Source organism: Scyliorhinus torazame, chromosome 5, assembly GCF_047496885.1.
Source record: "Scyliorhinus torazame isolate Kashiwa2021f chromosome 5, sScyTor2.1, whole genome shotgun sequence".
Lineage (NCBI taxonomy): Eukaryota > Metazoa > Chordata > Chondrichthyes > Carcharhiniformes > Scyliorhinidae > Scyliorhinus > Scyliorhinus torazame.
In genome coordinates, this window is record NC_092711.1 from 151,801,168 (window position 1) to 151,811,956 (window position 10,789).

General features: G+C 44.5%; 1 protein-coding gene across 1 annotated transcript in view; it reads left to right on the top strand.

The window, feature by feature from the left end:
- The window catches only part of LOC140422076 (uncharacterized), a 329,884-nt gene that overhangs the window by 198,819 nt on the left and 120,276 nt on the right, over nucleotides 1-10,789 (top strand). The gene's annotated exons all lie outside the window — the stretch shown is intronic.

The window sequence follows — 10,789 nt, forward strand, 5'->3', positions numbered from 1 at the left end:
GATGGTCACCGCATTATAGGAAGGACGTGGAGGCTTTGGAGCGGGTGCAGAGGAGATTTACCAGGATGTTGCCTGGTATGGAGGGAAAATCTTATGAGGAAAGGCTGATGGACTTGAGGTTGTTTTCGTTGGAGAGAAGAAGGTTAAGAGGAGACTTAATAGAGGCATACAAAATGATCAGGGGGTTGGATAGGGTGGACAGTGAGAGCCTTCTCCCGCGGATGGATATGGCTGGCACGAGGGGACATAACTTTAAACTGAGGGGTAATAGATATAGGACAGAGGTCAGAGGTAGGTTCTTTACGCAAAGAGTAGTGAGGCCGTGGAATGCCCTACCTGCTACAGTAGTGAACTCGCCAACATTGAGGGCATTTAAAAGTTTATTGGATAAACATATGGATGATAATGGCATTGTGTAGGTTAGATGGCTTTTGTTTCGGTGCAACATCGTGGGCCGAAGGGCCTGTACTGCGCTGTATTGTTCTATGTTCTATGTGCACGGTAGGTGGATTGGCCACGCTAAATTGCCCCTTAATTGGAAAAAATGAATTGGGAACTTTAAATATATAAAAAACAATTATAAAAAAAAAAAAAAACAGCACAGGGGATGTACCTACACCTCAAGGCCTGCAGCAGTTCAAGAAGGCAGCTCACCGCTACTTCGGAAGGGCAACTGGGGATGGGCAATAAATGCTGGCCTGACCAGCATTGTCCACATCCCGTCAATTAATTGAAAAAAATTCAATATTGGACAGAGATATGTCGAGTGTGTTTATACGGTATGTATTATATATATTATTGATGGTTCTGTGATAACATACATCTATTATTATTTCTAGTTTTGTAATATAGTACTGTACCGACATTATATATTTCCAGTCATTGCAGCAATGACAGAATCCATTTGGTAACTCAAGTCAATGCTGACTCTCTGTACAGCAATCCAGTCAGTGCCATTCCCCCTCGATATCCCTGTTCACCAGCAAGTTTTTTTTCTTCAAGTAACCATCCTATTTTATTTTAAATTATTGATCATCTCGACTTCCACAACCCTTGTGGGCAGTGAGTTCCCTGTCATGACTACTCCATGACTAAATAAAATTCTTCCTCAGAATTTCCCCATCTCTAATCAGTAAATGTACTGATATGGAGATTCTGTACTCTTGTACAGGTTTTAGTGAGTTTAGATTTGTTGATCAGCACCTTCAGGAAAATTGGGAGGAAAAGTAAGTGAATACAGCCTGTATATTACACCCATTTTTAATCCAGTAATATAGACATATATCTGTCTGGCAGCCTGCATGAAGTTTTTCAGGTCTCTGTGTCCAGGACAGGAAGCAGTGAGCTTGGATCTCTCAATCAGCCTGAATCAGCACCTTCAGGAGAATTGGGAGGGTGAATATTAGATACAGCAGAGTGAGAATGGAGGGAGAGTGTGTGGGATGGAGATTTAGAGCATTTCAGGGAAAGAGAGAGGAAAGAATGTTCGATAGAAACTAGAATTGTCTGTTCTGAGTTTCTATCCTGTACTGACAATGATTACTATTGTAAAATCTGTTCACAGGAAGTTCGAACGAGAGGAGTTTGAGGCCAATATCTCAAACTAAATATCACGTCAAGAACTGACTGAGTCACTCAATTCTTGGGATCATTGGCCTTTGAATCTAGAAGGAGAAATGTTTGTCTATTCTGTCTGTTTCAAGAGATTTTAAACATCAGTGTGTCTGGAAAAGCACTGAGACACATATGCATACCCGTGTGAGACTGTTACAGAGCACTGACTGTGGAAAGAGCATTAACCAGCGACACAGCCTGAAAAAAATACTTCACCATTCAGAGCAGGGAGAGACTGTATAGGTGTTCTGTGTGTGGACGAGGCTTCAACTGATCGTCCAACGTGGTGAGACGCAAGATCACCCGGACCATGGAGAAACCATGGAAATGTGAGGATTGTGGGAAGGGATTCAGAGCCCCGTGCGAGCTGGAAAGGCATCAACGCAGTCACACTGGAGAGAGGCCGTTCACCTGCTCTCAGTGTGAAAAGGGATTCACTGACATTAGCAGCCTGCGGAGACACAAACGAGTTCACACTGGAGAGAGGTCTTTCACCTGCTCTCAGTGTGAAAAGGGATTCACTGACATTGGCAACCTGCGGAGACATGAACGAGTTCACACTGGGGAGAGGCCGTTCACCTGCTCTGACTGTGGGAAGGGATTCACTCAGTTATCCAGCCTGCAGGGACACCAGCGAGTTCACACTGGAGAGAGGCCGTTCACCTGCTCTCAGTGTGAAAAGGGATTCACTGACATTGGCAACCTGCGGATACACGAACGAATTCACACTGGAGAGAGGCCTTTCATCTGCTTTCAGTGTGAAAAGGGATTCGCTGACATTGGCAGCCTGCGGAGACACGAACGAGTTCACACTGGAGAGAAGCCTTTCACCTGCTCTCAGTGTGAAAAGGGATTCAATGACATTGGCAACCTGCGGAGACACGAACGAGTTCACACCGGGGAGAGGCCATTCACCTGCTCTCAGTGTGAAAAGGAATTCACTCAAATTGGCAACCTGCAGAGACATGAACGAGTTCACACTGGAGAGAGGCCTTTCACCTGCTCTCAGTGTGAAAAGGGATTCAATGACATTGGCAACCTGCGGAGACACGAACGAGTTCACACTGGGGAGAGGCCATTCACCTGCTCTGACTGTGGGAAGGGATTCACTCGGTTATCCAGCCTGCAGAGACACCAGAGTGTTCACACCGGGGAGAAGCCGTTCATCTGCTCTGTGTGTGATATGGGATCCACTCAATTATCCAACCTGCTGAAACACAATGTCACTCACACCAAGAGCAGGCCCTTTAAATGCTCTGACTGCAAGAGGGGTTTCAAAAGCTCTCAGCTACTGATGTCTCACCAGCGCGTTCACTCTGAGGAGAGACTGTTCAGCTGCTCTCACTGCACAAAGAGCTTTAGAACCTCACCCAACCTGATGAAACACGAGCGAGGTCACACCGGGGAGAGCCTGTTCACCTCTCCGACTGGGAAAAGATTCACTCGGTCATCACTTGCTGAGCCACAATGTCACTCACAGCAATGAGAGACCCTTTAAATGCTATGGAGTGGGATTAAAAGCTCTCGGGTACTGATGTCCCACCAGCGCATTCACACTGAGGAGAAACTGTTCAGCTGCTCTCACTGCACAAAGTGGTTTCAAACATCATCCACATTGCGGAGACACCAGCGAGTTTACACTGGAAAGAAGCCATTCACCTGCTCTCACTGTGGGGAGGGATTCACTCAGTCGTCCAACATGCTGAGACACCAAAGGGTTCACAAGTGATGACGGGTTGGATTCTGCTGTTATTCCCGCTGTTAATCACATCCAGGACTGAACCTGGAGTGGGTGGATGGGTTTGCCTCCTCTTCAACTCCCTCCCCGGGCCTACTTTCTGGCGCGGCCGGCCCCTGAACACCTACTCCATCTTGAGTCGGGAGCGGCGTGCTAAAGAAGTCCCCCGCGCATGCACAGGATGGCGCGGCCCAACTGCGCATGCGTGGGTTGGCGCGGCGCCCATTTGGCACCGCGAAAGGAGGCTGGAGCAGCGTGAACTGCTCCAGCGCCGTGCTGGCCCCTATGGGGGCCAGAATCGTACGTAACCGGGCCCGGTTTGCGACGGCATTCACGATGGCGCGAACTCTTGGGCCCAATATTGGAGAATCGCCCCCAAGGTGTTCTGCATTAACCTTGCTTGTTGCTAAGGCTTTGCTACATTTTGTGAATGTTTCTGTTAAGGCTGCAAAACTTTTTCATTACTAGATGTATTTGTAGAACAACGGTTTATTCATTACGAGGGCTTTTATGCAACTTTTCTTGAAACCGTGTTAGATTCTGACACGTATTAAGTTGCTGTACAGCAATACTCATATTTTTATCTGAAACAATGACTTTGCCTTGTGGATATTCCATTTTCTGTCTGTATGTATACTGAATTTAAGAATGATACTGCATTGATTCTTCAAGGTACCAATAAATCAGTGAAGCAATAAATCTGTCATCGATTAATGAGCCTCTTCCTTTGACCTGATGGAATCTTTAATTTTTCTTGTTAGTCACGGTTGCGTCACTTTTCCTGTTGGATTTTGTTTCTTAAAGGAATCTATATTTTATGTAAATATGTGATAATTCCTTAAATGCGACTGCCTGTGTATCATTACACGTTTTATTGTAAGTTCCTAACCAACTGCAGACAACTTGCCCCTCATGGCTTGACAGTTTCCTTCTGAGACAGAACCATGTAACCACCAAAGCCTATCTTCATCTGAACTGCATGCTTTGGGGTTCCAAACAGGAACAGGAACTATCTGTCATCTACCTTCCAAACACCCTTTCACTCTGTGATCCTTGTGAAATTTGAAGCCAAGTATTTGCCACAAGGCTCAAGAGCATCAGCCCACTGGAGGCAAAATCGTGAGACCGGCCAGTCCAGCAGAACAAAATCCCTCCGACCCTCCCCATTGACCAACTGACAGAATGAACACAATGCTGTTCTGGGTGTAATTGAGAGTAGCAACAATAACAGCAGAATCCAACCCCTGTAATCACTTGTGACCTTGTTGGTGTCTCAGCAGGTACAAGGAAACACAGAATCCCTTCTCAATTTGAGTGCAGGTGAATGCTCACTCCCCGGGGTGAACTGGCTGATGTCTCCGCAGGGTGGATAAATGTCTGAATCCCTTCCCACACTGAGAGCAGCTGAATGGCCTCTCCCAGTGTGAATGCGCCAATGAGCTTCCAGTGCAGATGGAGCTTTGAATCTCTTCCCACAGTCCCGGCATTTCCACTGTTTCTCCATGTTTTGGGTCTCCTTGTGTCTCTCCAGGTTAGACAATTGAAGCCTTACTCGTACAGAGAACACGTGTACAGTCCCTCCCCGCTGTGAAGCTCTGTAACTGGTTGAAGCTCTTTCCACAGTCAGTGCTCTGGAACACTCTCACTCGGGTGTGTGTGACCCAAAGAATCAAGTGACTGTCAGATCAAGATGTGATGTTTGGGATTTCTGACCGTAATACCTCCTTTTCTAATATCCTGGAAAAACAATTTACAAAATACATCACTGCAAATACAGGATAGAAACTCAGAACAGACAGTTCTAGTTTCTCTGGAACATTCTTCCCTCCCTTATTCCCCAAAAGCTGTAAATCTCCATCCCACACACACTCCCTCCATTCACTGTATCTAATATTCACCCTCCCAATTCTCCTGAAGGTGCTGATTCAGGCTGATTGACAGATCCCTGCTCACTGCTTCCTGTCCTGGACACAGAGATCATAACAAATAGGAGCTGCAGTCGACCATTTGGCCCATTAAACTTGCTCAACCCTTTATTTGTCGTATGAGGAACGGTTGAGGACTCTGGGTCTGTACTCGTTGGAGTTTAGAAGGATCAGGGGGGGATATTATTGAATCTTACAGGATACTGCGAGGCCTGGATAGAGTGGACATGGGGAGGATGTTTCCACTTGTAGGAAAAACTGGAACCAGAAGACACAATCTCAGACTAAAGGGAGGATCCTTTAAAACAAATGTGAGGAGGAATTTTTTCAGCCAGAGGGTGGTAAATCTGTGCAACTCTTTGCCCCATTTGAGCTTTCCTCATTTGGGAAGGCCCACGTGCCTCGGACACCAAAGACATGGCTGGTAGCGACAAGCCCCACCATCAAGGTAACGGATTTAATTGGACATTATCGATCAAGGCCAAATCACTGAGTGTCTTTAAGACAGAGATAGATAGATTCTTGATTAATAAGGGGATCAGAGGTTATGGGGAGAAGGCAGGAGAATGGGGATGAGAAAATATCAGCCATGATTGAATGGCGGAGCAGACTCGATGGGCCGAGTGGCCTAATTCAGCACCTGTGTCTTATTAGTGTCACAAGTAGGCTTACATTAACGTTGCAATGAAGTTACTGTGAAAATTAAGGCTGAACCAATCCAACCTTGGCTCCCTTACAGAATGGATATCCGCACCACCCCCTCCCATAATCAGCTGGTGAGATTTGACCATTTTGAAGGCTGTGCTGGATAGATTCTTGAGAAGCAAGGGAGTGAAAGGTTATCGGGGGATCGGTGGGAATGTGGAGTTGAGGTTACAATCAGATCAGCTGTGAACTTATTGAGGGAGCTGCTCCACAGTTTGGTTGTGGGATGCAGAATGTATTGATCCCATAACCCGACTCAATCCACTTCCCTTTCTCTTTCCTCTTTTTCGGAGGTCATGTTTGGCTGATCCCACATGCTATTTACACTTATGAACCTTTTGGTGTTTGCTGCTACACGAAATCGGGCTGCCCTAAAATTTGGCCCCTTCAGTGAACCTCTGAGCACCCGGGACAAAACCGAATAGAACCGACCCCGCTAAAATTCGGCCGGTTAAGAAAGCCTCAATCACTGTATTAAGTTGATCTTTTCTCTACACCTTCCTACAACGTAACATTATATTCTGCAGTCTCTCCTTCCGTCCCTATTTACGGTATGCATTGTTTGTACTGCATGCAAGAAACAATACTTTTCACTGTATCCTAATACACGTGACAATAAATCAAATCAAATCAAAAAAACTACATTTACATCACGATCAAAACATATACACAAAAACAGGCAAAGAATTATACAGTCAATAGGAAAGACAATCGGGCGGGTGTCTATTCTGCACTGGTTGCCTGCTCACTTAAGGGATTTGGTTCTTCTTGACCTTGGATGTCCTCCCCGGGTCTTCAGAAGATGTCTCTCCCTTGGAAGGTGTTATCGTCTCTTTTGCAGAAGATTAGGAGCAGCAAGGGGTTCTTCAGCAATCTCGGTTTTTGCAGATTGACCAGAAGTCGCAGTCACATGATCGGGTAGTATGGATGGTGGTTCATCCTGAGGTAGTTCTAGCACACACGGTACTGGCACATTGATGGATGTCTCTAACAACTGATCTGTGTCGTCTCCACACTCGCTCATCTTCAGTTTGCACAATGTGGGAGACAGGGCCAGTTTCAGACAACACAGTTACAGGGACCCTCTTCTCGCTGGTGGAGCAGCTGCAGACCAAAACCTGCTCTCCTAGTCCAAAAAAGCATCTTTTGGGATTCCCTTCTCTTCTTCAGGTTTGTGACTGCTGATTGTGTTCCACTGTCTCAGACGTCTCCAGGGGAAATGTTGGTCAGATGTCGTTCTCAGCTTCGAGGTGCGACGATGCGTTTCCAGCACAGATGGAGATCTGAATCCCTTCCCAGCCACCACATTCTACGGTTTCTTCATGGTGTGGGTGCATTTGTGGCTCAGCAGGTTGGACAATCAGTTCAAATGTCATCCACACACAGAGCACATGTACGGTCTCTCCCCACTGTGAAGGATGTGATAAATTTCTTCTGCTTTTTAATTAGTAAATGCTCTTTCCACAATCAGCGCTCTGGAACACTCTCACTCGGGTGTGTGTGTCTTGGTGCTTTTCCAGTCACACTGATGATTAAAATCTATTGAAGCCGACAGAACAGAAAACATTTCTCCTTCCAGATTCAAAGGCCGATGATATTCCGGTCTCAAGGAAACAAGTGAATCTATCAGATCGAGGCACATTTGAGATTTCTGTCTGTAATTCCTCCTCTTCTAATATCCTGGAAAAACAATTTACAAAAGACATCACTGTCAGTGCAGGATAGAGATTCAGAACAGACAATTCTAGTTTCTCTGGAACATTCTTTCCTCTCTAATTCCCCAAAAGCTGTAAATCTCCATCCCACACACTCTCCCTCCATTCTCACTCTGCTGTATCTAATATTCACCCTCCCAATTCTCCTGAAGGTGCTGATTCAGGCTGAGTGACAGATCCCTGCTCACTGCTTCCTGTTCTAGACACAGAAACATGAAAATTTAAATGCAGGCTGCCAGACAGATATATGTTTATAATTACTGGACTAAAAACTATAGAATCTACCGTGCAGGAGGCCATTCAGCCCACCGAGTCTGCACCGGTCCTTACAAAGAGCACCCTACTCAAGCCCACGTCTCTACCCTACCCCCGTAATCCATAACCGAGTAACCCCCACTTAATCTTTTTGGACACTAAGGGCAATTTAGCATGGCCAATCCGCCTAACCCACACATCTTTGGACTGTGGGAGGAAATCGGAGCACCCAGAGGAAACCCACGCAGACACGGTGAGAACGTGCAGACTCCGCACAGACAGCGTTTGGTTCATTGATCTGAAAAGGAAAGTCACCTAAAGTCAGCACAATTGGGCACAGTTGGGAATGTTTGCAACCAATCCCTTTGCAAACAAACCGAGAAGTTAACCCTTTCCACTGACAGCACGGTGACAATTTGCCTTTTAAAGATTTGGCTTTATCCCATTTCTTATCTTTCAAAACAGGTGTTTGAGAACGGGAGATATGGGAGTTATCGCCAAACTGATTTCAAATACTTGTGTCTCTGATATACAAAGACAATATTGTGTGAATGCAATTACTATTGGACAGTAAAGTTTCTCCAGGACTCCTGAATGAGACTGATAATAATTAATAGGATGGCCCACTTAGAATAAGATATAGAGAAAATCACATCACCCAATGGGAAATGGGATAACTCACCCTGGGGAGAGTTCAATAGAATAGAACGATGTTATATCGATGTACATTCTAGTGAAAATCAGTGTAGATCAGACAAATAAATTGATAACTTTCTCTTGGAGATAAATATGTCCCTGCCTCTTAACTTTAAAAGATAAACTGAATTGATTGGCCATTGACTGAGGCATTGGAGCCATGCAGGGAGAGAGAAGTACAGATCCTCCAACAGAGATCCCCCCGCCAGATTTTTCAGTGAGATCACCTGAAAGTCCAAGAGTGACGTGTGTGGCACATGGAGCCTGATACTGGGATTCCAGTGTGGGTGTGCTGATGTGGAAATGCATGGTGAAGCTGGAAGCTGCACTGAAGAACGGGTCCCAGACATACTCAGCTATTCGATAACAGAACATCGAGTGATTAATGTGGTCAGTAGAATGAGACAACATTTTAATTCATTATGATATTGACACATACTCCACTGAAAAACTGACTTTAAAACAATCAGAATATAATTATACACACTTGTATCTGTCAGTGGGAGTGAAATTAAAGTGAAGAGGGATCGAGAATCTGGATTCAGAAAATATCCATAAGGTGGAGGTAGGTGAACAGAGAGCTGGAGAATCTTTAAAGTCCGTGCATGAACTTCTGTTTGAAGCTGATGTATTTTCAACATGCCAATAATTTGGAATGGTGTGAGATGCTCTGCAGCTGGGAAAGATGAATCTAAGTGAACAGTTATCACATTTTACTGGAAAGGTTTTTACTTTTATTCTTGGCGGCAGCTCAAGCATTTGTGTTGCTGATTCTGATAACTTTAGCAGTTTTAGTATGTTATCGAAATGTGTTATCTGTGTAATCAAGAAATTATGAAAACAAACTTGTAGTGTAGAAATAGGTGGGTTGATCAGAAATCAGTTGAGAGAAGTCAATAAGGATATTCACTTCTCAAGACGAGAAGATTTGTAAGAAATAAATGATAAAACATGAAGGCATTTATTGAATATTATAGGAATAGCTCACTTCCTTTCTCGCCTGTGAAGAAATCTTCCACAGCAGCTTGCTGGGTGACAAACACAGGACAGACCTGTTCTTTCTGCCCAGGACTGTTCTCCAACACAGGCTCTTAAATTGACATTTCTAATCCTGATATGATTGGATCTCAGGATCCATCCGCAAACCATTTGTCTGTGTAAAGGTTAAAACAGGAAGAGATTTATAAAAAGGTCCAGACTGGCTTCACCCAACACCCACACTGGCTCACAGCAGTGAACCATCCAGAGGAGACTGCAGCCACTAGTAATGGAGACCAGTACTCATTCTGCATCATCCGTCTGTCCTCTGGGACTGGGAAATCATTCTCAGGCTGTATGATTTTTTTGTGTCCATTATGCATCATTTTTAAACTCTTGTTTCTCAATAAACCAGCGTAAAATCACATATTGGCTTGGTCCCATTTTTGGGGTTATCTGTGACTCCTGGATCAAGTATCTCACCGATCACTGCATGCTGTTCTGGTCACGATATTATAAAATGATACCGAGGCACTGAAGAGGGTGCAAAGAAGATTTATAATGGTGAAACCAGAAATGTGTAGGTACATATAAAGTATCAGGAAAGGATTGACAGGCTGGGTCTCCTCTCTCCTTCGAAATGAAGGCAGAGGGGATAACCTAATAGAAATCTTTAAAATAATGGAAGGTTTTGTGAGAGAGGATATGGAGAGAATGTGGGGAAGAGCATAACTAGAGAACATCAATACTTTATACACATGATATGGAGACACCAATCCCTATCTACATGTGTTCCAGATTTTAATGTAATTGTCCAATACAGAAAACATAGTATTTTGTGTCTGTGTGGGTCTCACCCCCAAACCCAAGGAAGTAATAAAGTATGAGAAATTAAATAATCTAGAGTTAGAAAGGAGAAAAGTCCCCAAAATGGAGCAATCTGTGACAGGACACAAATTAGTTGCCTCTTATCCTGGAGAAATTAAGGTCCCAACAAAGTGTGTGTCTGAAACATTAATTCATTTGACAAATATCAAAATATTGAGCTCCAACTGGTTACAGGGATCATTATCAGCAGAAACAAACTCCAGCTGTCAGAATGAACATGGTTCAGTCCTGGATGTGATTAACAGCAGCAATAACAGCAGAATCAAACCCCTGCA